The sequence below is a fragment of the Cupressus sempervirens genome, chromosome 10 (assembly GCF_028749045.1).
Source record: "Cupressus sempervirens isolate cs-2001-9-10 chromosome 10, ASM2874904v1, whole genome shotgun sequence".
Classification (NCBI taxonomy): domain Eukaryota; kingdom Viridiplantae; phylum Streptophyta; class Pinopsida; order Cupressales; family Cupressaceae; genus Cupressus; species Cupressus sempervirens.
Window position 1 is genome coordinate 917,894,862 of NC_143127.1, and position 15,882 is coordinate 917,910,743.

The 15,882-nt window shown below is 36.2% G+C and overlaps 1 pseudogene; it reads left to right on the forward strand.

The window, feature by feature from the left end:
• The window catches only part of LOC149537003 (formate--tetrahydrofolate ligase pseudogene), a 30,313-nt pseudogene extending 16,109 nt beyond the window's left edge, over positions 1-14,204 (forward strand).
• Positions 14,205-15,882: the final 1,678 nt, after the last annotated feature.

Below are 15,882 nucleotides of genomic sequence, written 5' to 3' on the forward strand. Positions count from 1 at the left end.
AGGAAGATTCAATGATAGGTGAAGACATGTGGCAACTAAGATATTTGAGTACTGTACACTCTACCCCAATAGTGGGGTTCAGGGCATCGACCCAAAATTTTTTTTGGGGTTCCTATTTTCTCGAAAAATGGTAAAACCCTAATACGGTTTACCTTTGGGAGTATCCCTAAAGTAAAGCGCATGTTATAAGAATTTTTAGGGTTGCAAAGAGAAGTGATGTGAAAAGGGTTTATAGTCTTCTGTTGTTGATGTTGAACTTGCATTACAAGTGTATTGTAATCTTGTTTTGAAGATAATACATTGTGCAGGTTCTAAAGGGGTGGGGTTGTTTTATCGAAAGGTTTTTCCCCACCGGCAAATCTTTGTGTTATGTGTTTCTTTCTCTGTTTATTTTCTATATGCATGGTTGGCTGCAATATTGTTGTTTACAATATATTAAATCTGTAAGTGTAGAAGATTTTAATAGGATTTGCATCATACTTTCCTTATGGGATTAGTGTAGGAAGTTGTTTCTGCACCTGAGTTTCCTTACAAGTGGTATCAGAGCTTGATCAACTTTTGATCCTAGTTGTTGGGTAGGGTTTTTTGAGCTAATCTCAAGTTGAGTGGGAGTCTTGTGCAGAGCATCCTGAATCTTATTTGTAGATTGAGATGGCAAGTTCATCATATGGAAGAATGGAAGTGGAGAAATTTAATGGCACTAATTTCCAGTTGTGGAAACTCAAGATGGAAGACATGTTGGAAGATCGTGACCTATGGGAAGTGACTACAAGACCAGAAACTATAGCTCAAGCAGATTAGGATATCAAATATCACAAAGCTAAGGGTCTCATAAGACTCTGTTTAACCGATGCAGTCCTTCTGAATGTTCTAGATGAGAAAACTGTATATAGTTTGTGGGAGAGACTTGGGGCTATGTATCAGGCCAAATCTTTGGTGAACAAGTTGTTCCTAAGGAAGAAGTTGTATTCTCTATGAATGAAGGAAGGTGGATCCTTAACAAATCATTTAAATGCATTTAATCTACTGGCTGCACAATTGACATCAGTTGGTGTCAAGTTAGAGGAGGAGGATCATTGCTACACACTTTTGTGTTCTTTATCGGATTCATGGGACCATCTTGTGATGGCTCTCGAAAGCACATTAGTCACCTTCAAAATGGATAATGTGGTGTCTTCGTTGCTATCAGAGGAGATGTAGAGAAAGGCTTCTATTTTAGAAAAAGAAGCCCTTGCTGTTCGTGGGAGATCCACGGAAAGAGGAAAGAAAAATGACAATAAGGGTAGATCCAAATCTCGTGGGAAGTCAAAGACTTCCAATAAGTCCAAGCAAAATGTTGGAACTGTGATAAGACTAGGCACTTTCGTAAAGACTATAAAGAGCCTAAGAAGAAGAAGAAAGCCTCAGATTTTGGTTCTGAAAAATCTCAAGAAGATGGCAATGCATTCATCGTAGCTTTGGCAGGCCATGCATCTGATGATGTGTGGTTGGTTGACTCAGGTGCATCCTTTCACATGACCTCTCATCAAAATTGGTTCTCAAGATATGAAGAGTTCGATGGTGGAAAGGTGTACTTGGGTGATGATTCTCACCTAAAGATAGTTGGACATGGAAGGGTCACTATCAAATTTCCTGATGGATGAGTAAAGGGAATCAATGGAGTTATGCACATTCCAAGTTTGGCATGAAACCTATTATCTGTAAGTATGCTGAATGATGTAGGTGTGCAAGTTTTTTTTCTAAAGATGGATGTAAGATGATGAGAGGAGCTATGGTGCTTGCTAAGGGTACTAGGAGAGGTACTTTGTTTCAGCTTGATGCATACATTTCTCAGTGTAATAGTTCTTCTATTTCAAAGAAGAGAGTAGCTATCACTTCATCCCCACCATCTGAACGAGCAGTAAAGAAGACTATGGTTAGTGGTTCTGATGGTAGTGCAACAAGTGTACCTAAGGGTGCAAACACTTTGGAAGGAAAGATTCCTGCAGAAAAGACAATGTTGTGGCATATGAGATTTGGCCACATTGGTGAGAAGGGTCTCAAAACCCTGAAAAAAAAAATCTCATTGAGGGGTTAAATGATTGCAATCTCAAGTTTGACTTCTATGAACACTGTGTATATGGTAAACAAAATTGTGTTCAATTTTACTCTAGTTCTCACAAATCTTTTGATGTTTTGGATCTTATTCATTCTGATGTATTTGGTCCTGTAAAATTTCCTTCAATCTCCAAGTCTATATTTTTTGTATCTTTCATAGATGATTATAGTAGAAGGACATGGATTTATTTCCTTAAAAGTAAGATACAAGTCTTTAGTTGAGTTAAGGAATTTAAAGCCCTTGTAGAGAATCAGACTAGTAAGAGGATTAAGTGTGTGAGAGCTAACAATGGTGGTGAGTTTTTCTCAGCAGAGTTTGAATAGTTCTATAAAGAACAAAGTATCGAGAGGCATAAGACAACTCCTTATACCCTGAAAAAAAATGGAGTTGCAGAGAGAATGAACAGGACACTGATGGAGAAGGCTAGGAGTATGCTTAGTGGAGCTGGTTTAGAACAAAGGTTTTGGGCTAAGGCTGTGGCCACTACTTGCTATCTGGTTAACAGATCTCCTACATTAGCCCTTGTTGGTAAGACACCCATGGAGGTGTGGTCTGGTAAGAAGCCTTCAATTAGACATCTTCGTGTTTTTGGTTGTGAAGCTTATGCACATGTTCCAAAGGAGAAAAGATCTAAGTTGCAAAACAAAGCTGTTAAATGTATTTTCATCGGGTACAATGCTGGTGTGAAAGGATACAAGCTTTGGGATCCTATGACTAGTAAGGTGTTGTATAGCAGAAACATTATTTTTAGAGAGCTAACATCTTCTCCTATTGTGCTATAACTAGATGAAAAAGAAAAGGAAAAAGATGTTGTTCAGTTGCCTCCTACCCTTGAGAAGACTAAACAGAGAGACCATGTTGGGTCTAATGATGAAGAGAGCTCTAGCAGCTCTGATAGTTCAAAAGAAGAGGAAGAACAACCTCAAACTCACCCCTTGAGGAGATCCACGAGAGAAAGAAAGCAATTAGAAAGGTTTGGTTATTCTATGTTAGATTCCAGTTGTGCTTTTTCTTTGATTACTAACACTGATGAGCCTAGATCTGTGAAAGAGGCCTTGGGCATGGAAGATGCAGGTTCTTGGATTGAGGCTATGGATGATGAGATGGCTTCATTAGAGAAAAAAAAAACATGGGACCTTGTACCTTTTCCTAAAGGGAGAAAATCCATTGGCTGTAAATGGGTGTTCAAGAAGAAATTCTATGTAGATGGTAGCGTTGAAAGGTACAAAGCTAGATTGGTTGCAAAGGGGTATTCACAGGTAGAGGGAATATATTATGGTGAAATATTCTCTCCTGTTGCAAAGTTGACATCCATTAGATTTCTGTTATCTCTTGTTGCATCATATGATTTAGAGATAGAAAAGATGGATGTGAAGATAGCTTTCCTTCATGGTGATTTGGAGGAAGAGATTTATATGTCACAGCCTGAGCACTACATTGTTAAAGGTAAAGAATCCTTAGTTTGCAGATTAAAGAAATCTCTATATGGTTTGAAGCAATCTCCTAGGATGTGGTACCTTAAGTTTGATGCCTTTGTGTTGTTAATTGGATTTGTAAGATCAAAATCAGATCATTGTGTTTATTTTAGAATTGAAAATGATTGCCTTCTTATTGTTGCATTATATGTTGATGATATGTTGCTATTTGGGAAGGGTAAGGGTATGATTTCTGATTTTAAATCTTAGTTGTCAGCATAGTTTGAGATGAAAGATCTTGGGGCAGCTAGGTACATCTTGGGTATGGAAATTAGTAGAGACAGGTCTAACAGAAAAATTTGGTTGAGTCAGAGTAAGTATGTGAAGTCTGTGTTCGACAGGTTCAGCATGGCAGATTGTAGACCACTATGTGTTCCTATTCCTATGGGAACAAAGTTATCTGTAGATGATTTTCCAAAATCTCCTAATGAGGTGGAGGACATGATTAGAGTACCTTATGCTAGTGCAGTTGGCAGTCTTATGTATGCTATGGTCTGTACTAGACCAGACATTACCCAAGCAGTGGGAGTCCTGAGTCAATTTATGGCTAATCCTGGACGAATACATTGGGATGTAGTTAAGCGAGTATTCAGATATTTGAGGGGTATATCAGATTACTCCATATGTTATCATGGTAACTCTTCTGGATCTCAGCATTTAGTTTGTATTCATGGGTTTGTGGATTCAGATTGGGCAGGTGATATTGACCGCAAGAGATCCACCAGTGCTTATGTGGTCACTATGTCTGGTGGTGCCATCAGTTGGATGAGCAAGTGACAACCTGTGGTTGCTTTGTCCACTATAGAAGCTGAGTACATGGCTGCTACTCATGCTTGTAAGGAAGCCATTTGGCTTAAGAGATTGTGTTCTGATGTTGGTGTTGATGCAAAATAGATTACTATTTGGTGTGATAGTCAGAGTGCTATTTGCCTTGCAAGAATCCAACTTTCCATGATAGAACGAAGCAAATTGATGTGCAGTATCACTTTGTGAGAGATATGGTGGAAGATGGAAAGGTAAATTTGGAAAAGGTAGATACTATGAAGAATGATGCAGATGCATTAATGAAACTTGTGGGCACTGAGAAGTTCAGATGGTGTTCGGAGTCTATGGGCCTTTTGGCCTATAGCGGTTAGTTCCTGTTGCTCTTACAAGGTGTTTGACAAGTGGGAGAATGTTAGGAATAAGGTGTCTCAACCTTGTATAATTCCTATTCTTATTATTTGTTTTGTAAAATGTATTTCTTGCAAATAATGTTGATGTGTCGACATCTTGAATTGTGTGTAAAGAGATCATGACTAAAACGGTTATGACAGATTCCTATGACATGTAAGAGCTAGTGGAGTCTTCTGTTGTTGATGTTGAACTTGCATTGCAAGTGTATTGTAATCTTGTTTTGAAGATAATACATTGTGCAGGTTCTGAAGGGGTGGGGTTTTTTTACCGAAAGGTTTTTCCCCACCGAAAAATCTTTGTGTTATGTGTTTCTTTCTCTGTTTATTTTCTGTATGCATGGTTGGCTGCAATATTGTTGTTTACATGATATTGAATCTGTAAGTGTAGAAGATTTTAATAGGATTTGCATCATACTTTCCTTATGAGATTAGTGTAGGAAGTTGTTTCTGCACCTGAGTTTCCTTACAGGTTTCAATGTCATATGCCACATCTTTGCTGATGTCATCATTAGCTTTCTTTATCAACATTTGATCATAAAACCTTGATGACTCATTTCTTTTACATATGAACTTGTATTTTGTCAGAAAACTCTTGATGAGATCTTTAAATTGAAACCCATTCTTGATCACTTTTGAGGTGGTCAACCTCTAATTTTCTTGTTTGGCCAAACCTTTGACCAAGCATATCTCAAGAAAATAGACTCCTTTTGATGCACTTTAAGATGTGTTAGGAATATTTCACCACACTTTGTTTGTTGATGCCAATATTGGAGGATTCTGAGTGGGCTAAATTTTTGAGGTCTTCAAGATTTACCTAGATAATTGAATATTTTCCATTGGTAAGTTAGTCATTATATTTTTTAAACAATTAATATACATATTAAATCACTTGATTATGAAATCATGATCATGGTTTCTTCATGTTCATCATTTTTACATAGGTCAATCTCCACAAGGAAATGTGTGATATTGACAACCACATCTTGGGTAATATGGTTTTGGAAGTGGAGGAATATGGAGGTGTGGATATTGAAGATGGAGATCATGATTCCATGGAAGTTAATGATCACACTCCAAAAAATAGATTTGAAGATGATGATACAAATACATTGGTCCATGAAACATTTGGTACTATCATGGTACTGATGTAATTGATGATCATGATGACATTGATTGTCCATGATATACCTCTACTTGAGATGACAAATACAACCCTTTATGGATATTGTTTATCCATAAATTTGAAGGTTATGAATGGTTTATCCAACATAAAAAAGTCTCATATGCTAAAGTTTGTCAGATATATATATATATATATATATATATATATATTGACGTAGGCAAGGGATGAAAAACTAGGGCCAAAGGCTCACCCAACTATCCAAACCACCCTGCAAGAGTAAACACAACGGAAGCAAACACAAGTGGATAGAAACCAAAGGAGGAGAAGAGGAAAATACTTCTATTGATTCATCAAAATATCTTCATACATGCCTAGCTGTGAGGCCTTCTAGGTTATGGCCAATTTAATACATTGAGTTACAAAGATCCAACAACAAATTCTCACTTTCAGTTCTGCTCCCTCCAAAACTTTCCTTCTTCTCAATAGCTTCCTTAGCTTCTAAGCCTAAACTCTCTATTTATACTTGCCAAAACGGCTTACAAAACATTCTAGAACATTACATAAGAGGAGGGCTGACCCAAAAATAGTCTGGACTCATCCCAAGAAAAGATCTTAACATAAATGTCGTGAATGAAATAAATCTTACAAGTTGGCTCACAGAAATCATGTCCAAATACTGGCACTCAGCATACACTGAGTAACTCAGCACCTGAAGAGTGTGATAGGAGCTCGACATCTGAAGAGTGTGACAGGAGCTTGGCACCTAAAGAGTGCTATAGATTAGCACTTGAAGAGTGCGACAGGAGCTCAGCACCTGAAGAGTGCTATAGGAACTTGACACCTAAAGAGTGCGACAGGAGCTCAGCACCTAAAGAGTGCAATAGGAGCTCAACACCCGAAGAGTGCTACTGCTCAACACTTGAAGAGTGTGACAGGAGCTCGACACTTGAAGAGTGCTATAGTAACTCAACACCAACTACAAAAGAAGAAAAAATGAGCAGGATAACAAGGCAACCTAGGATGCTCTTGCATCAGACAACCAGGGTTGGAAGAAATGATTTTCCTAAATCATTGAGATGTCCCAACCTGAGCTGAATCCAACTCAAATTGAGAAATCCATGAAGCATCTTCAATAGGTCTGTTCTTCCACTTCACCAAATATTCATAGTAATCTTTTCCTCTTGTACTCTTGCCAACTTTCTGATCCAATATCTGTTCAACTTCCTCAATCTGTTTCTTAGGATAATCATTTGGTATAAAAAATTCATCCTCTAACTCATGATACTTATACAAATCAACAATGTTAAATATAGGAGATATATCCATGTCATTAGGTAACTCAACTTCATAAGCATTACCACTATCAAACTTCTTCAGGATCTTACAAGGTCCAAATTTCTTTATCTTCAACTTGCTATATGTTCCAACTGGGAATCTTCCTTTCTTTAGATGAACCATCACCTCATCACCAACTTGAAAATCATGGTGTCCTCTAGACTGATCAACATTCTCCTTATACTTATGATTACTTTGTTCCAACCTCAACTTCACTTCTTTATGCAAGGACTCCATAAAGTCAGCAAATTCTTCTCTTGCAGCGCTTTTCTTTTCTTCACCAACAACATCTCTCAAATTTGATATACCTCTAGGATGTATTCCAGTAACAATCTCAAAAGGTTTCTTCCTTGTACTCCTTTTCACAGAATTGTTATATGCAAATTCAGCTTGTGCCAATACCATCTCCCAATTACTCAGTTTATTCCCAACTAAACATCTCAGCAAATTACCCAAGCTTCTATTCACAACCTCTATCTGTCCATCTGTCTGTGGATGGAATGTAGGACTAAACTTCAATTTAGTACCCATCTTCTTTCACAAAGTCTTCCAAAAATAACAAACGAACTTACTGTCTCTATCTGAAATAATGCTTCTTGGTAATCCATGCAATCTCATAATCTCTTTAAAGAAAAGTTCAGCAACATGCTTAGCATCTGATGTCTTCTTACATGGTATAAAATGAGCCATCTTAGAAAATATATCCACTACAACAAATATAGAATCATACCCCTTCACCGTCTTAGGCAATCCAAGAAAAAAATCCATACTGATATCAGTCCAAGGTTTCTCAGGAATAGTAATAGGTGTATACAAACCAATATTTTGACTCACTCCCTTTGCAACTTGAAAAACTCCACAGCTCTTTACAAATTTTTGAACATCCTTATACATTTGTGGCCAATAATATTTCTCTTTTAGCAAACTCAATGTTTTATCAGTTCCAAAATGTCTAGCTAATCCACCACTATGCTTTTCCTTAATCAAATTCAACCTCATAGGACTTCTAGGAATACACAACTAAATACCTTTGAACAATATACCTTCCTGAATGAAATACTCATCATACTTACTTATGTGATCTGTCATATTTGGTGCTCTGCACTCTCTCCATGCCTCGGAAAAATTAGGATCAACATCATAGAACTCTTTCATCTCATCAAAACCAAGAACTTCAACCTTCATTTTAGTCAACAAAGAACGTCTTCTACTCAATGCATCAGAAAATTTGTTAGTAACTCCACTCTTATGCTTGATCACAAATGTAAAACTCTGCAAATACTCAACCAACTTCATATGTCTTTGATTCAATTTATGTTGACTTCCCAAGTATTATAAAGCTTTATGATCAGTTTACAACACAAACTCCTTAGGCATCAAATAATGTCTCCATTTCTTCAATGGCTAAAATCTCTATTTATACTCGCCAAAATGGCTTACAGAATATTCTAGAACATTACATAAGAGGAGGGCCGACCCAAAAATAGTTTGGACTCATCCCAAGAAAAGATCTTAACATAAATGTTGCGAATGAAATAAATCTTGCAAGTCAACTCATAGAAATCACATCCAAATATTGGCACTTGGAATACACTGAGTAACTCGACACCTGAAGAGTATGATAGGAGCTCAACACCTAAAGAGTGTGATAGGAGCTCGGCACCTGAAGAGTGCTACAGGAACTCGGCACTTGAAGAGTGCGATAGGAGCTCGGCACCTGAAGAGTGCGATAGGAGCTTAGCACCTGAAGAGTTCTATAGCTCAACACCTAAAGAGTGCGATAGGAGCTCAGCACCTGAAGAGTGCTACAGTAACTTAGCACCAACTGCAAAAGAAGCAAAAATGAGTAGGATAACAAGGCAACCCAGGATGCTCCTGCATCAGACAACCAAGGTTGGAAGAAATGATTCTCCTAAATCATTGAGATGTCCCAACCTGACCTGAATCTAACTCAAATTGAGAAATCCATGAAGCATCTTCAATAGGCCTGTTCTTCCACTTCACCAAATATTCATAGTAATCTTTTCCTCTTGTACTCTTGCCAACTCTTTGATACCAACTGACGCAGGAAAGGGATGAAAAACTAGGGCCAAAGACTCACCTAGCTATCCAAACCACCGTGCAAGAGTAAACACAACGAAAGCAAACACAAGTGGACAACAACCAAAGGAGGAGAAGAGGAAAATAATTCTATTGATTCATCAAAATATCTTCATACATGCCTAGCTGTAAGGCTTTCTGGGTTACGACCAATTTAATACATTCAGTTACAAAGATCCAACAACAAATTCTCACTTTCAGTTCTGCTCCCTCCAAAACTTTCCTTCTTCTCAATAACTTCCTTAGCTTTTAAGCCTAAACTCTCTATTTATACTCACCAAAACGGCTTACAGAACATTCTAGAACATTACATAAGAGGAGGGCCAGCCCAAAAATAGTTTGGACTCATCCCAAGAAAAGATCTTAACATAACTATCACGAATGAAATAAATCCTGCAAGTCAGCTCACAGAAATCACGTCCAAATACTAGCACTTTGCATACAATGAGTAACTCGGCACCTAAAGAGTGTGACAAGAGCTTGACACCTGAAGAGTGCTACAGGAACTTAGCACCTGAAGAGTGCAATAGGAGCTCGGCACCTGAAGAGTGTGACAAGAGCTCAACACCTGAAGAGTGCTACAGTAACTCAGCACCAACTGCAAAAGAAGCAAAAATGAGCAGGATAACAAGGCAACCTAGGATGCTCCTGCATCTGACAACCGGGTTTGGAAGAAATGATTCTCTTGAATCATTGAGATGTCCCAACCTAAGCTGAATCCAACTCAAATTGATAAATCCATGAAGCATCTTCAATAGGTCTGTTCTTCCACTTCACCAAATATTCATAGTAATCTTTTCCTCTTGTACTCTTGCCAACTCTCTAATACCAACTGACGTAGGAAAGGGATGAAAAACTAGGGCCAAAGGTTCACCCAGCTATCCAAACCACCCTGCAAGAGTAAACACAATGGAAGCAAAAAAAAGTGGATAGCAACCAAAGGAGGAGAAGAGGAAAATACTTCTATTGATTCATCAAAATATCTTCATACATGCCCAGCTGTGAGGCCTTCTGGGTTACGGCTAATTTAATACATTTAGTTACAAAGATCCAATAGCAAATTCTCACTTTCAGTTTTGCTCCCTCCAAAACTTTCCTTCTTCTCAATAACTTCCTTAGCTTCTAAGCCTAAACTCTCTATTTATACTCGCCAAAATGGCTTACAGAACATTCTAGAACATTACATAAGAGGAGGGCCGACCCAAAAATAGTTTGGACTCATCCCAAGAAAAGATATTAACATAAATGTCACGAATGAAATAAATCTTACAAGTCATCTCGCAAAAATCACGTCCAAATACTGGCACTTAGGATACACTGAGTAACTCGACACTTGAAGAGTGCGACAGGAGCTCGACACTTGAAGAGTGCTACAGCTTGGTCCCTAGCTAAAGAGTGTGACAGAAGCTCAGCACTTGAAGAGTGCTATAGGAACTCGACACCTGAAGAGTGTGACAGGAGGTTGGCACTTGAAGAGTTCGACAGGAGCTTGGCACCTAAAGAGTGCTACAGCTCAGCATCTGAAGAGTGCTACAGGAGCTTGGCACCTGAAGAGTGCTACAGTAACTCAGCACCAACTACAAAAGAAGAAACAATGATTAGGATAACAAGTCAACCCAAGATGCTCCTGCATCATATATATATATATATATATATATATATATATATATATATATATATATATATATATATATGTATGTATGTATGTATGTATGTATGTATGTATGTATGTATGTATGTATGTATGTATGCATGTATGTATGTATGTATGTATGTATGTATGTATGTGTCATTATTTTCAATAAACGGTGAAACATTTACCATTAATATTATTGATATTAAAAACTTATACTTTTTTTTGTAGATTGATTCACAAGTTTTTGTTATCACCTTCACATATTCTCCCTCGCTCATATCGAGAATTATGTACCACTGTAAAAGATTTTGGAATGGAGTATCAATAAATAGATGCTTATCTTGGTGACCATATTATTTACCATAAAGAATATGAATGCACAATAGAATGCCCTAAATGTCATATGAGTAGATATTGACTAGATCAAGTAACAAAAATATGCCTCACAAGGTTCTTCGTTACATCTCTATTATTCCACATTTGTAACAATTATTCAAGTATAATAACTTGGCACAATTTATCGATTACCATGCACACAATAGAAGTTGAGATGACCTTATTAAAATGTCTATGGATGGTTCAAAATTTATGGACATAGAGGAAAAGTGAACACCATTTAAAGAAGAACCTCAAAATCTTAGGCTTTTATTAGCAACAGACGATGCCAATCCATTTGGAGAGTTGAGATCTATTTAGTCAATGTGGCCCATTTTTGTCATCAACAATAACCTTCCTCCATGGATGTTAATAAATAAAGAGAATATTATGTTGGCAATGATTTTTATAGGTATTTTATAATTTTATAGCTATATACATGTAATTATGAGTCTTTCAGAAAAATGGTCACAATAATTATATAATGTTGTTGTTGTTTGTTGAACTAGGTAAGTACCAAGTTAAGATATGAATGTATATATTGAGCCTCTTATCGATGAGTTGGTGGAGTTATGGAATAGTGTCATTATGTACAACACCTCTAGAACAATTTGACAAAGCTAATTTCAATTCCATGCAATGCTTCTATGGATAATACATGATATGCCAGGGTTGCCACATTTTTTTGGTACGTGATGGTGAATTCAAGTTGCACATGATAATTCTAATTATTTAAATTAATATATTTAATCCAGTTGTATCATTATCTTGTAGGTCTTCAAACAAAGGAAAATTTGCATGTCCAATTTATAGTCCAAAGATGAAATCTTGTTATTCAAAAAGTTTAGGAATACATGTGTTTGATGAGCATAGGCACTTCTTCCACACAATTCATAAGTATCAAACTACCAAAAAATACATTTTCAATGCAAGGAAAGAAGAGACAACATCAAAGCCATGAAGAATGACACCTCACCTATGGAAGTTGGAATACAATAGAATAAATTATTGAGGTAATGTCATTCCATCTAGTGGTTTTTGTTTAAAATTTATATTTTGGTATTTTTTTTTTTTACTGATGATGTAATTGATGCTCGTGAAGGTCGTCAAGTAATTACTAAGCACCTTCCAAAGGGACAAATGTTATCCCAAAATATTTAGTAGGTTACTCTATTACAAGAACCTACAAATCATGTATTTGTTTGATATAATGCATTTTGGAAAGAATATAATAGAGACATTATGGAAAATATTAGATGGAAGGTGTGACAAAGAAAAAAATGTCAAAATTTTTAGTGACATTCATGAATCCAAATTATGTACTTGTTGCTTGGATATCAAAATTTGCCTTAATCCTTGCCTTTCTGAGCTATGGTTATTTTTGGAATAAATCTCATTTTAAACATTAAAATGGTCACTTTTCCTTAGAGTTTTTGAGATATTATGCCCTTCAAGTATCTTTGGCTTGTTTCTGGCTCCATCCAATACTTCAAATTTTTAAAATCTGGTTCTCAAGTCAAAAATTCTCCTAGGTTAATGACAGGAACCAAAATATATATTTTCAACTTAATCATTAACTATTAACCTCTAAAAAGGTTAAGATCAATTTCCAAAATACACATTTCACTTCAAAATCTTAACCATTAACCTCTCTATCAAATGGTTAAGACAATTTTGGCAAATTAATCTTTTAAAAAGGTTAAGGTTTGGGGGTCAAAACACGTATTCTAAACCAAATCATTAACCACTAACCTTTTTTTTAAAAGAGGTTAATGTTTGAGTCCAAAACATGTATTTTAAAGATTGTTATCAACCTACTTCCTTGCCCATTTGAAAAAGGTTTAAAATTAAGAGTTTAATTAACCTCCATAAAAGTTGTTCTAAATGTTCATGCCAAATGCAAAGAAGCAATGACCACAATGCCAATGTTGGGGAATAGATAAAGAATATTGAATAGTTAAGAGAAACATGATTGACAGGTCCATAGCTAATCTGACCATAGACAAGGCATGTAATTTGTTTAGCCAAGCTTTTTTTTTGTTTTGCCAACAAGATTGCACTGAAGCTAGTAGGTCTAGAAGGATTCGTTGTAACAAAAGCAAGGTTTGGTGTTGATATTGGTATAGAGAAGTTCATGAATATAAAGTGTAGATACAATGGTTTGAAGCCTTAATGTGCTATTTTAGTGGCCATAGTAAGAGCTCTCAAAATGCATGGAGGACCAGACATGTTTGTAGGAAAGTCACTAGATCGTACTTATGGAACAAAGAATGTAGCATTGGTTTAGTTAGGTTGTGTTAATCTAGCCAAGCACTTAGAAAAAATCAAATCATATGGAGTTAATGTTGTCATTGCTATCAACATGTTTGCCTCTGACATAGAGGCTGAGGTCAATGTTGTGAGAAATGCTGCAATGGAAGCTAGTGCCTTTGATGTTGTTGTTTGTACACATTATGCACATGGTGGAATAGGAATGATAGATCTTAGTGTTTTAGTTCAGAGGCCCTGTGAGAAGCACAATAGATCTTTGAAGTTTTTGCACCCTTTGAACATTAGTATCAAAGAAAAAATTAATTTGATTGCCAAGTCATATGGAGCAGCTACAATTGAGTATTCAAAGTAGGTTGAGAAGAAGATTGAAACATACACCCTGCAAGGGTTCTCTTGACTTCCAAAGACACATTATTCTTTTCCACATATTGCTTCATTAAAAGGGGCTCCTTCTGGTTTTACATTACCAATTAGAGTTGTAAGAGCTAGTGTTGGAGTAGGATTCATCTATCCTTTGATAGGAGCTATGGGCACAATGCCTGGATTGCCTATATGACCTTGCTTCTTTGACATAGATGTAGACACTGCAATAGGAAGGGTCCTAGGTCTATCCTAGGGATGTGTAAAATATATTGTGGCTTTGCATACGATACTCAAAGTTCATTTCATTGGAATGCTGAGATGAATGGGGGTATGATCAATAGTTGAATTGAATAAAGGGCCATTTATTAGAATATTCCATCAATGCTAGGCATTGATGGTAGGTGTAGATATAGATTATAAAGTGAGCCTTGGAGCATGGTCCTAGGATACAAATTTAAGTGAGGAGTTGCGAGTTGGGGTAGGTCTAATAGAACCATATAATGAAGCATGGTGTGCTGTTGAATATTGTGAAGCAAGTGGCACTATTCTCAGATTGTTACTGCAACACTTAAGCCCTGATAGTGAGCATAGAGGAAGAACATTAATTTGTCATGCAATCCTTTTCTGTAATTCAAGGGCTACTAATGTGCTTTTAGATGCTAGATCTAATGCTGAATTTTATGTAAGATTGAAAAATGGACATGAATTTCAACCTATTCACATGGGATTAAGAATAGATTATCAGATTATTTTAAAGTAGTTGATAGAACATGGATGTGATTTGAATGCAAGGATAGAAAGTGGTGAAACTACATGTATGCTAAGCATAAAATCTAACCATCTAGAATGCTTCAGAGAGTTTTTATTTTTAGGAGCTGATTTGGGGCTTAAGAATAAGAAGGGGGAGACAACTATTAGCTTATATCTTACCCCTAAAAAGAGAGACCATTTTGAGAAGGTCATGTTGGATGCTACCCTAGAAAATTTCTTAAAAGGAAAAGGGTTTAAAGCTCTTCATTATGCTACACAAAGAGGGAATATAAAAGCAATAGAGAAACTTCATCAAAAGAGGGATATATGCTCATTAATAAAGTGATGTAACTTGAATAAATCATTCAAATATCAAAGGGAGATCAACAATAATTGATTATTCAATCTTCCTCTCGAAACATGTAAGATCCAAATTTTAGGTCATACTAGGTTAATTTTGTAGAGTTTAATTAACATGACCCAAATCATGTATTTGGGAAGTAATTATTAACCATAGAGGGGTAGTTGTTAACCTTAGTGTCTATATAAGGAGTCATTTTTGACTTTGTAAAGGGGGTTCTTTTTAGACTTTTGAATGGGAGAAGACTTAGGTTAGATTTTGGTGATAAGATAATATTTGGAAAGTGTGTACAAATTTAATCTTTGTAATAAAAAATTTCTCTTATATTTTTGTTGCAATAAAATAAAGGAAAACATTATTTGAGTTCTCTTCTTTCAAAATCTAAATTGTTAAAAATGTGGATTCTCTTTATACTGAGCATTTACATGGTATTATGCAAATGTTCATGAATATTTGGATCAACATTGTGCTAGTGATAATTCTCAAGCATAGATCTTGATTATTGTTATTAGCAATTTTAAGTTCATCCAGGAAAGCTTTGAAGTCATCTGGTGCATTTTTCATCAATGGCTTTCTATTTATCTTTTAAAGTTCATTTTCACTTTTATTTGAAAAACTTCAAAATTATATCATATGAGGGAGCTGCCCCTCTAAACACAAAGGAAGGTTGTATATCAAGGGCCTATCCAACTATTGTGAATAATTTGCCACATACACTTCATTGGACCATTTTCAAGTGACAAATTTGTTTACCAACAACACTAAAATTTCATTCAATCAAATAGAAATAGAGACCAAATTAATATGAGCACCCTTCCTT